Genomic DNA, 24,560 nt, shown 5'->3' with positions numbered 1-24,560 from the left:
CTCACAATGCAATAAAATTTTTAAAAAACGCACAGCATTTTCTCACAACGCAAATTTTTAAAGAAATCACACTGCATTTTTTTTTCACAATGTAAACAATTTTTTTAAAAATGCACAGCATTTTCTTACACTGCAAACAATTTACAAAAACGCAGCATTTTCTTACAACGCAAACAATTTACGAAAACACTGAATTTTCTCACAACGCAAACAATTTTTTAAAAAATAAGCTGCATTTTCTCACAACGCAAACAATTTACGAAAATATGCTGCATTTTCTCACAACGCAAATTTTTAAAAATACACTGCATTCTCTCACAACACAAATGATTTTAAATACGAGCTGCATTTTCTCACTTCGCAAACAAATTTTTTAAAAACGCACTGCCTTTTCTCACAACGCAAACAATTCACAAAAACGCTGCATTTTCTCACAATGCAAAAATATTTTAAAAAGGCGCTGCATTTTCTCACAACGCAAACAATTCACAAAAACGCTGCATTTTCTCACAATGCAAAAATATTTTAAAAAGGCGCTGCATTTTCTCACAACACAAACAATTTACAAAAATGCTCTACATTTTTTCACAACACTTTCAAATAGCTCAGAACACAATGTAAATGTTTTAAGTGAACCCTAAAACATGACAAAATTGGCTACTTAGGTTATGGTTTTTTATACTAATGAAATACAAGACAAGGGAATCAGAAAGTTAAAATAAACAAACAAAAATCTCACCTTTCTCACGTCCATCACGTTTTTGGGTCTACTTGAAACATTTCCATTGTGTTGTGGTGTTTTTGCAAATGTTGTGAAAGAAAGCAATGCATTTTCGTAAATTGCTTGTGTTGTGAGAAAATGCAGTGCATTTTGTTAATTTGTGCATGTTGTGTGAAAATGAAGCATGTTGTTTTAATGTGTATGCATAGTGAGTATTTTTTTAATTTGCTGTCGTTTTGTTTTGTAATTGCATGTGTTTTCTTAAATTGCTGAAAATATTACCTTTTAATATGATCAGTAATATTTTAATATACAAAACTTGTTATTATTTTAACTGTGCTGACAATCTTCAGTTTGGTTTGACACTATAAGAGGCTATGCTAAATTGATAGTATAGTCACGGCTATTTCATTTATAAAGCGAATTCATTATTATTCAGTCACTGAGAAACAATTATGATGATGCACATGGCTATGTACACACATGGATTGTAGGTTATTACGGGTGCATTCAAATTACCCATTTGTAATTGTTCATTTATTTCATGATTAGGAAAACTAATGCACTTAATTAAATTTACATATTACATTTTAAATGGTATAATCAGCATCTATCTAACACTCTTCTCTTTTAATTATGAAAACTCAAGTATGCTGATTAGTGTGGGTGCCATTTGTTTGTGTGCCTTCATGAGCAAAGAAAGAAGAAAAATGAAAGAGTGGATAGGTGGGTGGTGGGTAATATTTTTTCTTACTGTATGCCATAAAAGTGCTGCCACGTATTCATTAAAATCTCTCCTCTCTCACCATTCTCTCACTTCTCACTCGCATGCATCTTTTTAAATCTCATCTGTTCCAGTCACTGTCATCATCTTTCTTCTTTTCATCACTGGCTGTGTCTTGCTTTTTGGTTTTTCTCCCTTCGTTCTGTCCTCACTCATCTCTTTTCCAGACTTGCATAAGAACAAAGATCTGCCTATGTGCCTGTGCAAGGAGAAAGTCACCTTGGAGGACAGGAAGAGAGAGAGAGAGAGAGAGAGAGAGAGAATTCGTGTGGGTGGAATAACTAGCAGAAGGATGAATCCCATGATGACTGAATCAACCCTCACGTGTATTTCTAGATATTTTTCCCCACATAACGTTAGAAATTTTTTTCGTTTCTTTGTCATCTATATAACTTATTTACTTTTCTGCATGGTTTCCTTGATCACAAACTCTAATTTTACTGTTTTACCAGTTTGGAAAATGCCTGCACTGTTATTGAGCGAATGAAAAATAAGCGCAATTGTCGTTACATTCGTTTCTATTTGGGAGGAAACGCCGTTCACTGGGTGTTTAATTCAGTGACAGAATGTAAACGAATGAAGTTATCAAGTTAATCTTGGAAAATACCTGGTATTAATATGAAGCACATAATAAAATCTATAATCCGGATACACAAGCAGCCAAGTAGGCAAACAAGTAGGCTATGTGTGATTATGTTCTTTATCCGCCGAAATAGCTCAGTTGGGAGAGCGTTAGACTGAAGATCTAAAGGTCCCTGGTTCGATCCCGGGTTTCGGCAGTTTTTATTTTCGCAAATTACATTATTACGTCTGATATACTATAAGCTTAAAAATAAAAGTTATACAACACAAAAAAATCTAAGAAAGCAAAAGAAGAAGACTAAAATACGTAACCTGAGCTATGTTGTTTGCCAGGTTGCCTGCCATTCTTGTTACGTATCATGTGGTTCAGACCGTATCCTGAAGATGTCGCTGTAGTTTCACTTCATTATTTATTCGCCACAGCGGTTATTCGCTGTAGCTACGTCAGGGGGCGATGTTGATCAACAAATCGGTGTTCTTACCTCGTGGAAAACGCAAGAGAAGCCAAGTCATTTTGTGCTGACTTTTGTGACATTTGTTTGGACTCCAGGATAGGATTACGGTACAGTACCTGTAACATCTTGAAACCAATGTAACGTTACATGTCTTTATATTACTTATATTACAGCTTAACTCACTGTATATCTGTTGTTGCCTCTCGATATGCTGCCAAAATAGTTGGTCTGTCATATAAGTTAGGCTAACATACCGCATGGATAAATCTTCCAAAAATGCTCCGTATTAGCACACATAGGCGTCAAGTGATCGTTTGTTTGTTCATTTACATATTTATTAGTTTATTTAAATATGAATTATATATTTCATATCGATTAATTTAATCGTATTATATAACTTAAGACATATTGAGGTAAAATTAGTTCTGTTGACACATTCAGACTAATCAATAATATATTTTCAGAAAAGTATTCTTTGCAAATTCTAAATGGTTGAAATCATATTAGCAGCCAATGACTATCAAAGTACAACACTGTTCATAGTCGATCAAATAGTGCTAATGTTGTTTTAAAGTCATACTTGAGACGAAATATTTAAAAGTACCATGGTTTCCAATATAGGGAGCATGTCATAAGTTGTTACTGAATAAATGTGCAAATATAAAACCAACATTACGTTACCCTAAGAAATGTTCCATAAGCAACATTCCATTAAACAGAAATCCCATTTACTTTCTTCAGAATGTATCAGACAATTGCCCATGTTTTTATTATAGCAAAATGTCAGCAACCGTGTTGTTTTGGTGAATTGATTGTCATTTGTATAGCCACCGTTTTACTTCTATGTCACGGTTAAACTACTATTAATTCAAGGTTACCATTGTTTAACAAAAAAAAAACTTTTTTCATGACCTCATGGTATGTTATATGTTAATGTACAGTTCTCTCAACAGCTCTTGGTTTTAGTGCTTAGATGTACTTGTCTTTTATACAGACATGTAGAAATGTAAAGTATTGCAAATGTGTTGTTTTTGGTCCAGTCTTCTTTTAGCACTTCCTCCAATTTGACTTTAAATTTAACCTACATTCATTGATTCACTTCATTTGTTTGTTTATTATCTGCCTCTAATATATTATTTACAGTAGTTCTAGATGTTGTGCAGGGCAGTTTACGATTGTCAGTGTTTTATGAAGTGCTTTTCGTTCAGGTGGAGATCAAGAGCTTAATATTTCACAGTTATTTACACATTTAATGATTGTCTAAAATTTTAACTTTAATTAGGTCATTTCTGAGATTGCATCATTCTAGTTTATCAGAAACGTCTCAGATTTCAAACGCGTGATTAGTAGCATGCCAGGGTGGTTTTACTTTTAATAGAACTGACCCACCTTTGCAATATGTGCAAGCATGTCTTTACTAGAGGCATGGCTGACATACAGTATATCACACACAGACAGAAACACATATGGGAACCGGTATTACATAACTAAAGGCCGGCGTGCAGCCAAATCCTCAATCTCCTGCTTCATCTCTTCAGATTCTCCCACACACATACCAGATACACAGAAACCTCCTCTGTTGTTCATGCCAAATCAATCATAAAATTCTTGTCAGTCAGGTTCTCGTATTTGACATTCTGTACTATACGAAGCTGCTCCCTAATTTATTTTTATTCATAATCTGGAGGACGCTGAACCCCATGAACCATAAATTAGACACGTGAGTTTAGTATTTTTATTCACATTCCTTCCAAGTTTTACATATGGTCTGTGATCTCTGCATCAAAAACAGTGTTGGTTATAACTAAGGCTGGACTGTATGTACCAGCAGAACTGTCTTCATAAAATGTCTCCAGTTTCATTGTCCAGTTCTCAGGTGACTTCTCTTTACACGCTTTATGGTTCTAAATAACTCTTGGTTATCTTGCAATGGTATAAATGTGGTTGTAATGAGCATGTCAGGCAAATGGTTCCCACATATGTGGCACTATCAGTCACACTTGTTTTTATGGTGTATACCACTGTGGGATGTACTGACGCAGTAGTTTAAGCTTGTTATAAAAACATCATCATCATTCCGAGTTATCTCAACTTTATATGAGTGGAATACTATATAGGCGACTCTACATAGTTTGCTATTTAAAGTGACAACTCTTGTGTGGTGATATGAGTGTGTGTGTGTGTGTGTATGTGTGTGTATATATATATATATATATATATATATATATATATATATATATATATATATATATATATATATAATATTATGGCATTAGCTATATATTTGAGATTTATTTTTTAATTTCAACAACTTTTAGGGATAGTAGTGCTTTCCACACAGACTTTACTTGAAATATACTTTAGACTTTATATCAACAGCCAACCAAGTATATTTCTCTTGCCCTACACATTTTGTACTGCTTGTTGATTGTGCGTGAGACAATTCTCACACACTCCCACTCCCACACACAATCGTATTAAAATGCATCTGGCCATAGTTCCTAAATGTCCTTAAATGTCTGGGTTTTTTCTTTCACCTTCTACAGTTGTCGTTAATCGTATGCATTTTGTATTACCTTTTTATTTAAGCCTCTTTTCGATTGACTTTACAACTGACTGCGCACATGCAACCTCAAGAGCAACAGAAATATAAAATTCTTAATTCTTTAATAAAGATCTCAGAAAAAATTAACTATATACTCAAGAGAGGATGAAATTATTTAATTCTTGTAATTATTAAATTTTTTAGCATACTTTTATACATTTTTCTGTTATTTAATTATCATTTGCTGTATATTTTATTAATTTGTTGATGTAAATATATTGCATGCTTCATATCTAAAATGTTTTGGCAATACTGTTCAAAATGTCATGCCAATATTGCAACTTGAACCTAAGTGAGAGAGCGAGATCAGCTGTTATTAGTCAATGGCTCCTAAATAGCATCAAAGTAAGAGAAATAGTTAATAACTTTTTTTTTTTTTTCAACAGGCTTTAAAAAATTAAACCATTGAAAAGAGATAGTGTATAACATTGTCATAATTAATAAAAATATAGTTAAAAATAGTCACATTTTTTATTTTATTGTTTGTCATGTAGTTAATCATTTATTTGATGGGTAAAAGGTTTTTTAACCACCGCAAGTATATTTCAAATCTGTGGCAAGCATTGAATAGTATGTGGTTTGTGTTTCAGTGAGTGGGCCAGACAACATTTCTCATTTTTGTTTTCTAATAATGTAATCATTTTATTTGTATTTCAGTTGTAATGCAATGAATGCATCTTAATTGTTTTAAATGACACTGGCTGGAGCTTTCAGATTTCTTGCCAGTCCACATTTTAAATTATTGCCTGATTTTTTTATTATTATTATTATTATTAATATTTTTATTATTATTATTATTATTATTATTATTATTATAAATGTGTAAGTATAATCTGAAAATAGTGTGATTTTTTTTTTTTTTTCAACCCGATCTCATGATAAAAGTCTACTATTCAATGTATTGACAAAAAAGTGGCTAAATTAGATTAGATTCGACTTTATTGTCATTACACATGTACAAGGCAATGAAATGCTGTAGATATTCATTCATTCATTTTCTTTTAGGCTTAGTCCCTTTATTAATCTGTGATCAACACAGTAGAATGTACCACCAATAAATCCAGCATATGTTATTACGCAGTAGATGCCCTTCCAACTGCAACCCAGCACTGGGAAACACCCATACACTCTTGCATTCACGCACATACACGACTTAATAAAAACTAGAAATGTATGAATGAGATTGTACAAATAAGCTATACTAAATCAAAAATATATGAGATGATTTGTCATGAGATTGTGTTGGAGATTTGACATTTTCTGTCTCTCCTTTTTCCCTGCTTGTTTTTATTTCTGACAGTACTTTTATTGTTACAGTAGTTTCTTTTTCTTTAAGGATATGCTATTATTTTCTTAATATTCTTCTTTTATCTGATAGTATTATATGCTGTTAGACTAATTAAAACACAAAGTCAAGCAACAATAAGGAAATTGTTCCCTTTCTTTGACCAGAAAGATTGCTTTATTGCACTCAGCCAGTAATTTATAGGGTTTATTCTGAAAATATCATTAAATTGTTAATTGTAAATGAAACACACTGCCTGTTGTGCTTGTCATTCTGGCCTTTCTTGATCTTAATGTCTTCCTGGAATACAAACTTTAGGAAGTTTTTTTTTTTTTTTTTTTTTTTTTTTTTAAACAACAATGCTCAGATTTCGGAGAGGCAGGAAGGAGCTGGAAGTTGGCCAAAGTTCAAGATTATTTCCCTTAGTCTTAGTTTTTGTGTTGGTTGTAAGTGTTGAGAATTGACTTGAGACCTTTCAAGAGCACATTAACATGGCCTTAGATTTGGTTTTAAAGGGATAGTTCACCCAAGAATTAAAATTTATTCACTCACACTTGCTTGTTTACTACGAGTTTCTTTACTCTGTTGAACACAAAAGAAGATATTTTGAAGAATGCTGAAAACCTTTTAATATTTACTTCATAGTAAAAAACAAATACAGCAGAAGACAGTTTTCCAACTTTCTTTAAAATATCTTATTTCGTGTTTAGCAGAAGAAAGAAAATCAAGCTGGAACAAGACTGATTAAAAGTTTTACTTTCTATTTCTTAGGGTTTGCTATTTGCATTTGTTTTTTTAGTTCTGTCATTTATTCTGGTCCAGTTACTCTGAAATAGTTTCTTTCAGTTTAAACTCAAACTGTTCATATGGGCTAAATTGAAACCAACATATAACATTTAGCCCATATAAACTGTTTGCAACTAGGGATGCAATGATATGGATTTTTTGGCCGATACTGATAACTGATAATTCTTCAGAATATGTATAGGCTAATAATTATAAATGTGTTATATTTTTATGCAGCAAACTTCATAAAAGATTGAGCTGCTCTTATGAACTGAATAGTCTATACTCAAAGCAAAAAATCGAATAGATTCATCCTATTTGGCGTTTTAGATTCTTTTGAACGCATGTAGCTGCTGCTTGTCAATCAGACAACGCTTCTGCGCTCGTTCTTGCTGTCAATTGCGGAAAAAATGATCAATGAAAAGTTTTACTCAACTGCAGGCGGTGCAGCTAAGCTTTGAGCTCAGGTGACTTTATGACAAACACAGAACATAATATAAAGACAGAATGTGCGGCGAGTTGAGAGTTCCTACGCTGGATTCAGTGACCGGCACACTGCACCTCTCTCCCGTGCTGCTCTGAAGGCTGTAAGATTTGTGTCTGTCTGTCTGTCTGTCTGTCTGTCTGTCTGTCTGTCTGTCTGTCTGTGTGTGTGTGTGTGTGTGTGTGTGTGTGTGTGTGTGTGTGTGTGTGTGTGTGTGTGTGTGTGCGCGTACGCGAGTGTGTCTGTGTGCGCGAGTTTGTGCGTGAATGTGTCTGTGTGCGCGGGTGTGTCTGTGTGTGTGCGCGGTGACGGCTCTCTCGTGCCCTTGTTGTAATCAATATGAATATTTCGATCAAACTGAATACATTCTAACATCAATAACACATGGCAAGCAACGCATTGATTATAACAGTTAATCATATTAGATTACAAAACAACCCAATGAGTTGTTTAGCACGTGTGCATCGCTGCTGTGATGTTTGCACATGTAATATTTTTCCTGAGATGAATTAATGCAAAATACGCAATATAAATAAAAATAAACAATGTGAGGAGAGCTTTATTATACTGCACTGGGCAAGTCTAAACAATCTCAGCCCACGTGTGAGCGGGCAGGCAGTTCTGTACAATTACGGAATTTATCGGCATAAAGATATCGGCCTAATTTAGACATTGGATCGATGACGATAATCTTAAAAATAGAATTTATCTGCTGATATGTATGTGTGTATGTGATTGTATGTTCATCAGGAAAATTGTAAAGATCTTGTTAAGCAGTAAAACAGCAGCAGGATTTTTGTCAGTCACACGTAAATAATCGTCTGCTGTATTTCTGATGCCTGTACCGAACTGTAATGCAACATTGTGACTGTAAAGGGAAAAACTGAGTGTGCTTAATCACTCTTTGCTTTTTAGGGTCAAATCTTGTGACACGTCTTGGTTCATTTTGGTTTGTTGGCACACTTATTACAATTAATCTCTACAACAAAAGAACATTTTGATCGAACAAAATCTGGTAACGCATTCTGTTACACAGCATCTGAAGAATCACATACATTTTTATTTACTGCTTAATTTTCCAGCTTACAACTAATCTGTTTTTCAGTAGCCAGTGCTGTCATTTCAGAAGCAAACCAGCATTTTTTGACCAGTCATACTTGCTGGGTTGAAAGCATGACAGAGATGCACTCAGACAGGACACGGATAATAACACGTGAGGAAGATGCTGACAGAGATAAAGACTGTCCTTTAGCTGCACAGAAGCATCTTCTAATGACAGGCCTGTCCTGTGGCAAGATTAGCCATTAGTCTCAGCGCAACTGCCATATGAATCGCACAAAGAAAAAGCATGTTGTATTTTATGGCAAATAAATAAATAATTTTAATTTTTATCCCAAAATTTGTCTATTTTAAATTTAAAATATAATGAATAAAAATATAAAATTATAGAAATTGTATAAATTAATTACTATGAATTAAATTAAATTTAAGTCAAATTAAATATAAGAACAAGGTACATTTGAGTCAAATATTAAAATATATATATATTTTTTTATAATGGTCTGATAACATTTCCTCCAGGTTTTAAACAAACATTGTGTTTTAAAGGGCCTTGAACCCCCCTGTTTTAGCAGGGTTTTTCACACCTCTACTTTGGAAAAAGTCAGGAAAGTGGGCGTGTCCAGCTCTGTTTAGGGGGAGTGTCGGAGAAGAGAAAAAGGCAAGGTTCGTAAAAAATTGCATAAAAATGGGAGTGTCAAATTTTCATATGTTGTTACTGAAATTTATTCCACCAAATATTTGTTTCCTAAGCCATTTGAAGTTAAAAGGCACCCCTTTTACCCCCTTTTCAAGATTTAAGAAAAGTCTTTTGTGTCTCCCAAATGTGTCTGTGAAGTTTCAGCTCAAAACATTCATTCATTTTCTTTTCGGCTTAGTCCCTTTATTAATCTAGGGTCGCCACAGCAGAATGAACCGCCAACTTATCCAGCACATGTTTTACCCACATGTTTTACCCACATGTTTTACCCATCACTGGGAAACATCCATACACACTCACTCACACACATAAACTACAGTCAATTTTAGCATACCCAATTCAATTGTACCACATGTCTTTGGACTTTGGGGGAAACCGGAGCACCCGGAGAAAACCCACGCAAACGGGGAGAACATGCAAACTCCACACAGAACTGCTAACTGACCCAGCCGAGGCTCGAACCAGTGACCTTCTTTCAGTGAGGCGAATTTGCTACCCACTGCTCCACCGCGTCGCCCACCCTAAAAAACACCCATCATATTATTTATTATACCTGTCAGAATATTACAATTTTATGATATGACTCCATGTAGCTGTTTTTGTATCCTGTGCATGTAATGCAAATGAGCTAGTTCTTCCCTCCCACCCCTCATGCCTGTCAGAGTGTGTGTCCGTCTCCTGCGACATCGGATAAAGAGCACAGTGGCTGTGCTGAAGTAACTTTCCAAATGATTATTAGATGTATTTGTTGTGGAGTTAATTCAAGCCTTTCTGCAACGATGAGTCACACAAAGTCATCTCACAAGTTCACACAGACACATACACACACAGCTCATGCGTTTAACTTGCACTGTTTTTGCATGGCAAATGTGAAGAGATACACATCATTACCCACTACTGTATGGATATCTGTTACGTAAATCTACAAAATAAACCAGATTTAACATCCACAAACCGGGATTGAAGCAATGTCTTTTATAATTGTACTAACATTCAGCTGTGTTGTTAAATTACAGCAATTTTTACCGTCTTTTCTTTATCACAAATATGCACTGTTTTAAAACATTCTTGATCAGATTTGATGATGATTGATGATCACAGAGAGCAAATCTTTTAATCCCAGTTGCTTTCCGCAATTTCTCTTTTGATTATAAACGCTACTATGGAGACATGCGGCTGTCAGGGGAAACTGCATTCCTACAACACGTTTCGGTGGGCCTTAAAATGGGTGAGATTTGGATCTTATTTTTACATTAAGAAATTTAAATATATCAAATTTAAATATAATTTGACTGAGGACGCACTACACATACCTATACCTATACACAGTTGTCCAAACAGCTTACAAAAGATGATTTTCATCATGGGTGCCCTTTAAAACATTGATACTGTGTCAAAATTTATGTGTTTGTATATTCACAATTAACATAAACATAAAAACATGGGATTTATTTATTTTGTTAATTAGACCAATTGTTTCATTAAAAAAAAAAAAACTTGCTGAAAAAACCAAAAAATTTTTTACTGAAAACCGTGCATTGTAAATCCAGAGAAACAGAATTTTAAAGTGGTCTCTTACTTTTTTATGCAGCTGTTTATGCATTGTATTTATGGTGATACATTGTAAAAATATTCTTGCTGCCTTAATTTTTTTTGTCAAATCAAATGATCCTTTTAGTAATCTCAATTTACACCAGTCAGATTGACTAAATATTCCACTGTGAAGATACTGGGTTCCACGCAGTTCATTTACGTTCTCCCAATGTTAATTAAATTAACTTGATGAATTTAAGTAGTTTGAACATAAAACAAATACATTGTCCCCAAAAAAATCTTAAGAATTGTGTCAGACAAGAGTGTCAGAGTGCAACTGGAAGTTAAACTTTGTATAACTATTATGTTTAAAAATATAATAGTCTGTTTTTCTATTTGATGTTATGTGATCGTCTTTTATTTGATGTCCCGTCTGAAGTATAATGGCTCCACTGGCAGTGATCCAGTTTGACTGTAGGGGCCATCTGTCTCTAAGCACGCTCTACACACAACCAGACAAATGTTTTCAACTCTGATAACTGACCCAAGAATTGCCAGATTTGCCAAATTACCATAGCAACTGTCATAGATGAGGACCCTGGTTCATATCAGCACCTTTGTGTACTGATTCTCAATGTTGTCTTTGCAGAAATGCAGCCTCAGGACTAGTGTTTGTTTTCATCGCTCATCCTGTTCTTTCCTTCTGGCACTTTCTTTCTCTCTGTTTGATCACCTTTCAAGGAATTGTGGAAAGCAGCTCACGTGTTTGGCACTGTAAGGCAGAGATTCGCTCTGAGACTTGGACCCTTTTAGAGATCACATAAAGTTAATCTCTGCAGGCTGTTTCTCTCACACAAAGATATAGATGGACAAACATTTGCACAACTTACAAATATGGAGTATATGTCAGTGTAATGGAGTAGCCATGAAAATATTACAAGTATTAAAAAACTATATTGTTTACCCAACCTCATATTGTTCAACAAAAAACTTGCATTAGAGCAATTCCAGCGTTATAGATGTGACATTTGCAGTAAGAACTTAAAAGTATACATTAACATTATATTGATCTGTTTATATTGTCTAAAACTACTAACTACAGAAATAAGGGATCAGAAAAGTATCAATCTGTGAACATATCTTATATTTTAAATGAGGAAACTAAATGTGTTATGGATGTGACCAAAAAAGTATGCGAGTTTGCAGTAGGGATGTCCAGATCTGATCATGTGATCAAAAATTGGGCCCAATCACTCGGTTTCAGATTTTATCAAAATTAGACGTTACCTCCCGATAAGGAGTGTGTGTGTGTGAGTGTGTGTGTGAGTGAGTGTGTGTTTTTAACACATCTATAGTCATGCGATGGCACAGAGTTCGATCTAACAGTAACAATATTAAAAACTTATTAATAAAGTCATCTGGAATGGCAAAGAAACCATTCTTAAAGGACACCCAGAGTTCATCCAGATTATTTGGATTCATCTTCAATGCCTCCTCCTTCATCTTACCCCAGACATGCTCAATAATGTTCATGTCTGGTGACTGGGCTGGCTAATCCTGGAGCACCTTGACCTTTGCTTTCAGGATCTTTGATGTGGAGGCTAAAATATAAGAAGGAGTGCTATCCTGCTAAAGATTTTGCCTTCTCCTGCTTGTAATGTAATGGGCAGTACAAATTGTCACCTTAGCATTACAAGGTTGTATCTGAAATTTTTGTCAAAATTGAGTTATTGACATATTCTTATAAAATGACAACTTATTTACACTGTAAAAAATCTTACGTGCTATTTATAAAAAAAAAAGTGTGGTAACACTATTGCACGTAATATTTTTAGGTAGTTTGAAAACGAGATTTTTTTTGGGGGCAAAAACCACTTGAATGAATCGTGAAAATTACAAAATCTTTTGAGTGATAGATGATGATTTTAATATTATTAGTCGAATGTGCTTTTATAATTTAAGCAAATCCACCACCATTTACTCACATAAATTTTTTTAGCAAAAACCACTTGATTGAATCATGTGTAAATGACTAGGTTTTTTTGAGTGATAGATGATGATTTCAATATTATTAGTGGAATGTGCTTTTTTAATTTAAGCAAATCAACCACCATTTACTCAAATGTATTAATGAAAATAACTCATTCATAAAATGTAAAATATATAGTTTATAATAAAACACATACACAATGCATTTTTGATAACAATCATTTTATAACATGTTCCACTGATAACAAAATGGTACAATTTGTTAAACAAATCTATTTAAAAGTTACAGCAACGTTAAGCTCTGAAAAAAAGTTCTTTATTCCTGTCATGAAAAAAAAATCTGTCAACTTTCTTTTGTAGGAATAATCACATTTTAGACAAACTCTGACAGATTTTGTGAATTGCACAACATATAAGACCAGTATAAAAGCTGTATCTCAAATTATTAGCAACACAATAAATCAATCAGTCGATGCAGTAACAATTTCCCAAAAGTTTGTAACAGTGAATTTGTGTCAGAAACAAAAGTTTGTTAATAAAAGTTCTTAAAAGTTTGTTTGTGGGTGATTTTAATTTGGGGAATACTTGTATGAATCCAGTTCAGCAATTCTAGATTTCCAAGCCAGCCATGACTCGCTCATCCTCCAAGACAATACAGAAATCCTTATTGTAGGTCATCTCTCTGGCTGACAGCAATCCTCTGTGCATTCACACACTGTAAGATAAACATTGTTTATTATTTTGAAACTATGCAATTGTAAATTTCAAATGTTTAAGGTTTACTAAAACACTTTAAGGAAATACATTAAGGAAATAAACCATTTCTTTGTATCTCTGTAAACATTAATTCCTCAATGTTTGAGTAGACATTGCTGACTGACACAAGTACACAAGTATTTTGACTTATAATGGACAGGGTGTTTTCAAAATGCATACTAGTGTACAAAAAAAATAAATATCACCAAGTTTATACAAAGAATAGTGCATTCAACAATGTTGTGACTGAGTTATATTTTTGTCTTTTGTAAAAATGCAAAAATATAAAATGCAGTTTTCTGAAAATCACAAATATCTGAATTAGTTTAAGACACTTTCATTGCACTACTGAATGAGCTGCTCCACTTTTTCCTACAAATAGACCAGCAACAGAGGATAGCTTCTCTCGTCTTATCCCTGATTTAATGTGAGGTCTGATGCAACAAAAGTGTAGAGATTAGTAATATTGCCTAATATTAATAATCATAATAATACACAAATAACATTATAAATTACCTGCTGTTTGGCACCCATTCTCTTTATCAGAATCTGCCTGAGTAAACTGCTCCTCTTTTGTGGGAAAATACTGTGAACATTTTCTTCATTAATCTGAAAAATTAAGCAAACAAATATTAGCATTTTTGTACAGTATTATATATAAACATAGTTAATAACATTACATCATCAATGCTGTAAAAGGAACCTTATGAAATGGAAAAACACTAGCTGTGCGTAAACCCCATTGAATGGCTATAGCTAACATAGCTTAGCTTAGGCTAACCAACAAGATCACTGTTGTTCGTCCACCCGCTTAAATGTTGCCTGATCACAGCTGTTAAATATTACAATGCACATAATTTGTTCAGTTTAAATATACAATTCAAAATGAGCATTAAAGCAAATCAATTTCAAATAGGAATGGGTGTTTTAAAAATACCCGTGTACCCATATGGCAGAAACTAGGCTCCCGAACAAGCTTAAACAGCAGTGTCTTTTATGAAAGAGCTTATTTAAGACAATAAAAATGATAAACTGTTAAGGCTTACCTCTTAGCTTAGCATGCTTACAGTTGATCTGCTTCTTCAAAATTTCGTCTGGTCACTGCCGTTGTTGAGATTCAAATGCAAACATCTCAATCAAATCAGTATAATTGAGTGAATTTTCTTTAAAAAAATGTGAATCCATCTTTCCTCAATTTTTATTAGCTTAACTGGTTTCTAAAAGTAAGCCTAATAATTGCACTGGTTTACTTAAAAAAATAAGTGAAATTTATCTCTTGATTGTATTAGCAAGATCTTCTTAATACTTTTAAATTAATCCAGAATATTATTTTTTTAAAGAAAATATGCACATTATTTTTAATGACCACATTAATTTTTTTAAAGAAATTTACAAGCCTCAAGATTCATTTTTTACAGTGTACGTTATGGGATGTTTTTTTGCAGTATTTGTGATGATTGGGATGCAGTTTAACAGATGATTCATCAGAAAAATCTACTGTCTGCCAAATGATCTACCAGAATCAAGATATTGTTTGTTGCGCTTACAACTGGGATTAACGACAAGCCTTTTGTCAGGTAGAGTAGTTAAATACAACAGAGCAAATATACAAATTTACAATTAATTGTACAAACATTTAATTTAATTTGCCAAAATGGCTTAAATTTGGTTGAAATGCTGACAGAATCTCAGATCCTAAAACAAATGTGGGCAATAAACTCTTTCTCTAAGGTTAAATTATTGACATTACAGATGTGATGTGACTTGCAGATTTGCACATGCTGGAATGATATATTGTGCAGTCCTAATATGTATTTTAAAACAAAGTCATGTGTCAGAGAGTTCAGGAGCAATCTTTTCATTTTCACCATCACAATGAAAACATTAAGGAAATAAATAAAGAAAAAAAGAATTCAATGCTTGCTAAGCACACGTTTTTGTTTGTTTTGCAGTGTTATCGGCTTCATAAAAAGAGACACCACCAATTATAGTGTAAGATAGATTATTTAAAAAAATCGGACATAATTTAAAGTAAGCTAATTTACTGCTTCCAAACTTTCTTTCAGGTTTCCTTCAACTGCTTAGTCAAACAGTCCCGCTCTACCTGTGAATGGCCTGCATACAGTTTTTTCTGCATATTAAACTTGCATTCAGGAAAAATCCAGACATCAAAAAGGTAAGAATCTTCTATGTTGCATTTATTTTTATTACATTCTACCAAATAATTGGCAAAATACATTTTAAACACTTAAAAGGTTTTGCGAGAAATCCTGTTCTGCATTCAGGTCTCCCTGAAGGCAGCCAAACTCGATTTATTGTTACGCTGCGCTGAGCTGCATGCATAAAACCACAGTGAGGTGACAAGAGCTCAGCATCCCTCTTTTTAAATGCCGGTAATAATGAGTAAACCACTGGATGCCAGGCAGGGCTATTGACTCAAGTAAAGAGCTGGCATGAATATTTGAACTGGCAAGAAGCAGATGGTAGTTTCCAGTAGTTCCCACATTGAAGACTTTTTAATCCCTCTTCCTGACACTGTTGTTGAATGAGTCAGCTATTACTGCAAAACATTGAACTCGGTGACAACTAGATTCATCCTATTAGTGACACCTTTTGATTTCAGACAAGCTAAAGCCTCTGGACAAATGTCACAGTCTTTATACAAGCGCAGACATTACGGAAAATGACGGTGAAGGTTTGTTCACGGTTTGTTTGTATAAGATGTTTGCTTGATGGGTCATCAAGCACTTCTTTCCAGCCATAAAGCAGGCCAAGTATTCTGACTAGCAAAAATAAGTGTACTCTGAATCGGTAGATTCTTGAGCTCCAAACTTCTCTCAATTGAATTAAGTCAATTTGCTGTTATAGAGGTTTAGCTCCATTACAAGCTACTATTGAATATTACACAGCGATGAGATCCTTATGTAAATTCTAGCATGGAGACTGGATATCTGTACCCGTGGGTACAACATGACGTGTTTGAGCTTTCAGCATTAATTCATGAGAGAGACTTGGTTCGAACTTGGTGGATCAGCATGCTCTATTGTGAATAAGATGCAACTTCATTAATATGCAAGATACAACTTCGAAGACGACAGAGAGACGCCACGTTGTGTTTCCAACATATTTAAAACAAGTGGAAGAAGAAGAATTGTTGAAGACATGGGTCGTCACTGTTGCGTTTATTATTGTGCCGCAACAAAGGACTTGTTTCAATTTCCCTGCGATGAGTGCACAGCTCATGTGTGGACCTTACAGTGGTCTGCGAACACACAACAAAAATATATGTAAGGAACAATTTCCACCCGAACGCTTTTGCATCTGGAAATGGTTAAATCCGCATTTCCACTCGTGTCCTTTTAAAAAAGACGCAGTTCCCAATTGTATTAGTTGTCCTGTTTCTACAGATTTGGTAAATGAGCGATCAATGTTTCTTGCTTCTGTTTATTCAGGTGGCAAAATTGGATAGTATCGACAGTAGTGACATACCTTAGTCAAATTCATTTAGTTACTAAGTTTACAGTAATATCACTACAGTATTATGGACTGAAACATCAGCAGTAAATGCTGCTCTCCGAATGTAAACATGTAAACATTGTCTATACACACACACTGCTGTTTGACGATATCCCCTGCATCTGTGACAATCAGTGCATGCACTTACTGAAACTCCCCTTTTCTTGCAAACCCTTCCCTATTTCGCTTCTCTACACTCCCACCTAAACAAGGCTGGAATTACAATTTCCTGACTTTTTTCAAACTAGAGGTGTGAAAACACCCGGCTGAGGCGGGGGGATTTTATGGCCCTTTAACACTATTTTTGTGAGGCAACATGATGCATGCTTTATTTAAAGTGCTATTTTTAGAAGTTTCAGGCTAGAAATCTATTGAAAGTAATGCATATATTTGTTTACGAACACAATAAATTGATAAATGATGGTAAAGCCATAATAATATGAACAATTTATATTTTGAATGAATGTTTTCCACAAATAAAGCTAAAAATGTTTCAGGATTTCACAAAACAAAAATGTATCAGGGTTTCAACCAAAATATTTAGCAGCACATTGGTTTTCAACATTGATGACACTTAGGGCTCTATTTTGACGGTCCATGCGCAAAACGCAGGGCTCAAACGCTTTCAGGGCGTGTCAGAATGCATTTTTGCTAATTTAAGGATGGGAAAATGGGCTTTGCGTCGTGGCGCATGGTCTAAAAGGGTTAAGTTTATTTTCTTAATGAGTTATTGGTGTGTTTTGAGAATAAACCAATCAGAGTCTCATCTCCCATTCCCTTTAAGAGCCAGCTGCGTCGCGCCATAAGCGCATTTGCTATTTACAGGACGTAAAGTAAGTGGAAGTGGAAAAACTGAGCATTTCACAAACAAACAGTTAACATTTTTTTTTTTTACAGAAAACAGTTAAACAGAGCATCTTCTGCGCAAGAATGTGAGATAATCGATCTACTTTTACTTTCGCTCTTGGATAGGGAAACCTTTACGCACAGACATCAATTAGCTTATAAATAATTAATTTCATTTGTTTAGCGCAAATATTTGTTTCAAAACTATTTCTAAATTCAGTTCTAATTTCCAGCAAACGAATAAATTAACAATAATAACAAAGTGTGTTCAAAAACCTGAGTTCTATCCTAAAACACATGCTGTGCCCCATATGATCTAAAACCTGCAGGTGGGCTAATCAAAGCTTGTTTTTAATCAAACAAATAAAAATATGGATATAATAAATAATACTGCCAATAATAATAACATTATTCAAAAGCAAATTGTTATGAATGAACTGAAAAAGCTTCCCGAGATGAAAAAGGCAAAAAAACAGTGGTTTTTCATATTTATGTAGGCTAGAAAAATAATGTTTTGTAATTTAATCTTTTATATTTATATTCTGTATATATTCTTATTATATCCTTTATATATAGGCCTATGCTTAATATTAAAAAAATTCATATGTAAAGATATTTGCGTATTGCTCTACATCTTGTAGGCTATTAAGCAGTGTATAAGCGGGGCGCAACTCTGCGCTGGAGTTTAGACCGGGAAACGAATCTTGCGCCAAGCTGAAACTAGCAAACAAGTATTGCGCCGGGTGTATGATGGGGCCCTTAATGTTTATAATACAATGATTACTGTAGGGTCATGCCATTGAAGACTGTGCAACTGAATTATTTAATTGCATTGCATTATAAACTCTTAAAAATATGGACCTCTTTTAAATGCAACTAATGTAACATTTTATACCAGAAAGTGTATTGTGATCGCTATAATAATTTAATTAAATATAAAAATGTATATTGATTTACTATTTTGAAGTTTGAAAAGCTTGTTTGTTTATTAACACTATTAAATTAAATGTCTATAAAGTTCCAGGCACAGTGCTGTGTAAGAGAGTTGGGAAGTGATATTTTTTATTTATTTATTTATTTATTTTTATTTATTTATTATTTTATTTTATTTATTATTATTATTTTTTGTTTGGTTAAATCTTACTAGATTATTGATTTCCAAGTAATCTTGCTGTATTGAGCTTATTCTTGACGCAAGCGCTGGGACAGTCATTGGAATCTTTTTGGCTCAAGACTTTTGGTTTCATTCACTTCCATTGATTTTTAGAGGTTAAAAACAGCTCGTTATACTGCTTGATGTTGCAAACTAACATTTCTGTATTATATTATTCCATCTTTTATGTATAATCATAAACACTTGTTTGTAGAGCAGATCGTTTGACAGTTTTCTGCCGTTTATTTTTCCTAGTCATTTCTCCTATAGGCAACTGAATCGGAAGTTTTAAAACAGTTAATACTTCAGTACTTCTGCTACTGTTTATAAAATAGTTTATAAAATACATGCTGAGTTGTTTTAGCTCAACATTGAAAGAATCCAACTGCTGAATTAGACTTTTCAGTATTTTTTAAAACTAATGCACGTGTTTGTCCACATTTTATCCAGATTTGGGCTGAAACCAAATTTTAGAGTAGAAGAAATGAGACTAATACTATCAAGCTTCTCTCACTCTTTTTTTTTTTCCACACACAACTGTCAGTCTGTCTATAGGTTTCACTTTGTGACTTGAGTGCCATTACTGTGTTCTGTCTGGTCTTGTTGGTTATACTCCAGTAATGTGAGTCTCTAGGTAGGATTTACTGTGCTTGTGCAGGAGATGATATAGATTGACTGTCAGTGGTCTGAATTGAGTTTGCCAGAAGCAACTGAATGTCTGACTCTGCACGTGGTCTCACAAAATAGGATATGGGATTCGTGTGCAAAGGAGGAGGCACTTTCATTTTTAGGGGGAACTTTCTCTCAAAGACAAAAAAGGGCAGGTGCTCAAGCACCCGAAACCCCCCTTCTGCCCATGCCTGTTGTTTATAAGGAAGTAAAATTAAATAAAACAAAGATAAATGATATGTCTTATAATATGTCTTCACCATTCAGTCTGCGGCTGCTCATGACCTCTTGATGAGTTCACTACACCAGTGTTCAGAAAGACTTGCACTGTGGTTGTCATAAATCAGAAATGATCAGTGTTTTCAATCACAAGAGACTCATTTCAGGTTTCAAATGACAAAATACACATTGGTAGCAGCAGAACAACCCTTTACATTTTATTACATTTGGACACGTTGTCTGCGAAAAGGGCAATAATCATATATTAAGCATAATCTCTCAACATGCTTACTTCATACAGTATACACATTGTGTGTATAGACATTTTTGCTGTCCGTTATTATACTTTTGCGCATGCGGGTCAGTTTAGGACCATGCTCTGTTTACACTGCAAATCTGATGATGTTGGTCACATTTATAACAACATTGTGATCCGCTATGCAAAAAAAATCTGATCTCAGAAAATATCTGATTTGAGCACTAAGCCTTGCAGTGTGAACGTAACCTTAGAGGTTGTGCACATTACTTTTAAAACATTGTCCAAATTGGAGTTTGTTGTAAGCTAAATACACTTATAAACGGACATCTTGGTGTTGAATATATTTCTTCATATTCAGAAGAAAATGCATGTTATATGTTTTGTGGGTCAAAGATCCAATTCAAAGATCCGCAAAAATATAATTGCGATATTTTTACATATTTATTATTAATATTATCATTATTATATAGGGCAAGAGTAAAATATATAAAAGTGGTAAAATATATTTTTCAGTAATTTCTGCTGCTAAAACTAAATACAACGAAACTGTATTTTATAATTGCTCTGTAAAACAAAGCAAAAAGAAGAGTGCTTTCATAGAGAGTCAATTTAATAATTCTAAATATTCCTGACAACAGTTTTTGCATATGAACATCGTATGACTTTAATGTGTTTCCTTTGTTAAATGCACATTATTTTGTTACTTCTTTTTGTTAAAAAAGGAAACATTTATGATGTATTATTTTTATGAATGTGTATAATATTATCATATATTTACATTTAGACATGAAAGTGGCTAATCTGTCATTAAAAAAATGACGTTTAACATGATTTTTGTTGTTCTTACAGTCTAAAAAAAATACTACCCTGCATGTGCCACATAAGGGCAAAAAAACGGGCCACATTTATCTGTGTTGTAAACAACCTGTGAGTCTTGTGTTTACCTAGAGACCGGCCATCTGAAAGTGTTTGACCTATTATTCTTCATAGCTTATGTTACTGGAATGCAACATTGAGACGGTGGATTCACTACTGTAAACGGGGTGTCGGGTAGTTTCCCTTTAGCTGTGTGTAATGTATGGAGAATGTTTGTGGGTATTTGAGTCTGTGCTGTTGTGGAGTTTCCACAGGACCCGTCTGCTTGACAGACTTTGCCTGCTTCATTTTAGGTTATCTATAGTGCTCTGCTCTCTGTTATTTTAGTCTCTTAGAGTGGATCAGTTCTCAGTAAATCCTCATGAGCCTCATCGTTATATGCGCACTTGAGTTTAATATTCATTTTGGGAAGCCACCGTGAAATTTGTGTACATTTGCTGTGTATATTTATGTATTTTAGGTTTTAGCAAATTCAATAAATTCTGTAATACTTTTAGATTTGATATACATTATATGAGTTATTCATGCATGCATATTTTAATTATTATTTTTGGCCTTTGTGTTTGACCATGCTTATGTGTAATTACATGAATAAAGTTAAATCATATAGAATAAATTTTAAAAAATTGTTTGTAAAATCGCTCGTTCACCTTGGCAGTCATATCACTTTCAGTACCCAAATGTCATTTTAGACCTATTGATCCTTTTAAATTGAGAGTCAAAGCCTTTCTTAAAGTGAGTTTTACTTTATCAGGTGGTGAATGTATGAAAGACAGGATTATATTTAGTTTGCAATGTATTAGAAAAGGGTCAAATTAAATAAAAGTAAATTCAGGAGGGTGAATCATCATTGTTTTTTGTTTGAAAAGGTTTAGAATTCATTTAAACATTGTGCAAAATAATTTCTTGTACACAATGTAAAAGTAGCTAGTTATTTCTGTAAAGGGGCTTTCACATTTTTTTCAATTGCCTGGTTCAAACAGGATTCAATTGACCCCCCCCACCTCCCCCTGCTTAACTGGACACGGTGGTGTTTGGTTCTGAAACCCAGTATATTTGCGTCATCTTACTGGCAGCTATTTCCTGCTGAAATTAGATTTACATTCTTTCTGCTTTCAGCGCATCATTATTCATGTCAGAAAAGCAAGTGATTAAATACAAAAATTCAAAGATTGAGTAATTCAGATGTGATTGATAGTGGCTCACTTCCATGATTTGGTGCGACTGCATTCACATCCGAAATGAACCATACTCAGAGGTATTTCCCTCTAACTAGCACACATCACCCTTATATGATATATAAATTATCTGGCGCTAAGAAAACAATATGAGATGTAAGCATTTCGTAATTCAAAATTGCACATATTTTCAAAATAATACATTAAAACATGCAATTTAAAAGTAGAATTTCAAAAGGCTTAAAAAAGAACCATCACAACCAAATTACTCACTCGCTTTCCTTCAGTTTTAGTCCCTCATTTATTAGGGATCGCCACTACAGAACGAACTGCCAATTACTCAGGCATATGTTTTATGCAGTAAATCCCCTTCCAGCCAGCATCCAGCACTGGGAGTACACTAACTAGCACTAGGAAACACCCATACACTCTCTTATTCTCAGTACTTACAGACCAATTTAGTTTATCAAATTCACCTATACCACATGTTTTTGGATTGTTCGAACTAGCAACCTTCATGTTGTGAGATGAAAATACATTAACATACGCAGACCACTTACATCAGCGCACCTATAGCACAACAAAGTTGTTGTACATAAATTCTATAATTAAAATGAACGGATAGGCGAGGTGCTTTAGCAGCCTGATGAGTACTGGAATAAGCATGTTTGCTACCAAATCTCTCAATATGTTCTTGTTCACAATAGCCATACTGTATTTTCAGTACATTGATTTATTTTAGTTTTCATACAATGCATTTTTGAAGGTAACTGATTGTCTTCTGAAAGTTTTGTTATCACTTTAATTTCAAGTAATGTTTGTGCAAGTAATGTTTACAAATCATTGCTAGAAAACTGCTTCTACAGCTCTAAATGTGCCTCTTGTGGCACAGAATGAATCTACTTATCGACCGATTTTGTTTAGGAAGCACACACATACAGTATTTGAGGGAACTGTTGTCTATGGGAAATAGACATTTAAGATTTGGATGTGCTAGATTTGTAATTTATGCAACTTATTGATCACAGCGTGCACGTCATATTCATCACATGATGATTGGTTACAAATCAACATGTAGTCTGGCATATTTGGTATCAATATTTAGTACACATCACGATTTTATCTAGACAATCTGACTCATTAAATTGTGTAGTTTTAAGGGGCTTTGCTTGTTTGAAAGCCTCCTAAGTATATTATTATCGATGATGGATCCAGACTCACAGGACATTTATGTAGTGTAGAGATCAGATGATCTCTCTGCACTGTGAACTTAAAATGTAGAGAGAGGAGACCCATTAGCTAGAGTTTCCCTGACCCGAGTGCGTGCTATTGAATGAGTGTTTGCATGTGTGGTTATATAAGAGAGCTGCTCTGTCTCTCGGCAGATGAAGAATGGCAGCTGCATTACACACGGCACACCACATCTCCATACATCTTACTTTGTTGCTGTGTGTGTTCATGCAAATGTCCTGCGTCTCATTTGGTTTTTATTCTCATGCAGGAATTAGATCTATTAACCTTTGCAGACCGTCATCCAATTTCAGCTCCCATTTCCAGTTCCTCCAACACACACACAGTCATTTACACACATGCAGTACACACAGATAGTCTATGGGGAGAGTTGAATGATGCCAGGCAGAATAGTGAGGATTATTAAACCCCTGACCTCACACATGCACTCACCTCTGCCGGTTACCCAATCTGCCCCCTGAGCTGTACTAGCTAATCTAATCATTATTTTTTTTTTTGATGATATTTTTAGAAGAGATTTTAATGGTGTCCCGAGAGCTGATCTGCTTTTATTGAAGAAAGTACAAGTTTTTTCTACCCTGCATCAACTACATCGGAATTACAAGCGGGATTGTGCTTAATGAGCCCCAGTAAAAACTGCTGTAATTTGTTACTGCACAAGAAGTTAATGATTAATGGATTCTCTTTCAGGTTAATGTCCTTGCAGAGCTCTAACCACAGTAATGGGAGTCTCATACATACAGAGACTTTCCTGTGTGTGTGTGTGTGTGTGTCTGTGTGTGTGTGTCTGTGTGTGTGTGTGTGTGTGTGTGTGTGTGTGTGTGTGTCTGTGTGTGTGTGTGTGTCTGTGTGTG

General features: G+C 34.3%; 2 protein-coding genes and 1 non-coding gene across 6 annotated transcripts in view; all 3 read left to right on the top strand.

The window, feature by feature from the left end:
* Positions 1 to 24,560, top strand: part of pfkfb4b (6-phosphofructo-2-kinase/fructose-2,6-biphosphatase 4b) — a 514,755-nt gene that overhangs the window by 339,364 nt on the left and 150,831 nt on the right. The gene's annotated exons all lie outside the window — the stretch shown is intronic.
* On the top strand, positions 2,212 to 2,284 carry trnaf-gaa (transfer RNA phenylalanine (anticodon GAA)). Its single transcript has one exon. It is a non-coding gene; the product is annotated as a tRNA-Phe (tRNA).
* Positions 2,559 to 24,560, top strand: part of ip6k2b (inositol hexakisphosphate kinase 2b) — a 72,998-nt gene continuing 50,996 nt past the window's right edge. The window contains exons 1-3 of one of the 4 annotated variants that reach the window (XM_087255398.1): positions 2,559 to 2,649; positions 15,185 to 15,316; positions 15,806 to 15,915. The gene's annotated coding sequence lies outside the window, so the exon portion shown is untranslated. Of the gene's footprint in view, positions 2,680 to 15,184; positions 15,317 to 15,805; positions 15,916 to 24,560 lie in introns of all 4 variants that reach the window. The other 3 variants (XM_087255399.1, XM_087255396.1, XM_087255397.1) reach the window with 3 other exon arrangements.

The sequence above is a fragment of the Danio rerio genome, chromosome 6 (assembly GCF_052040795.2).
Source record: "Danio rerio strain M-AB ecotype USA chromosome 6, GRCz13ab, whole genome shotgun sequence".
Classification (NCBI taxonomy): Eukaryota; Metazoa; Chordata; class Actinopteri; order Cypriniformes; family Danionidae; genus Danio; species Danio rerio.
This window is presented reverse-complemented; position numbering and strand designations above follow the sequence as displayed.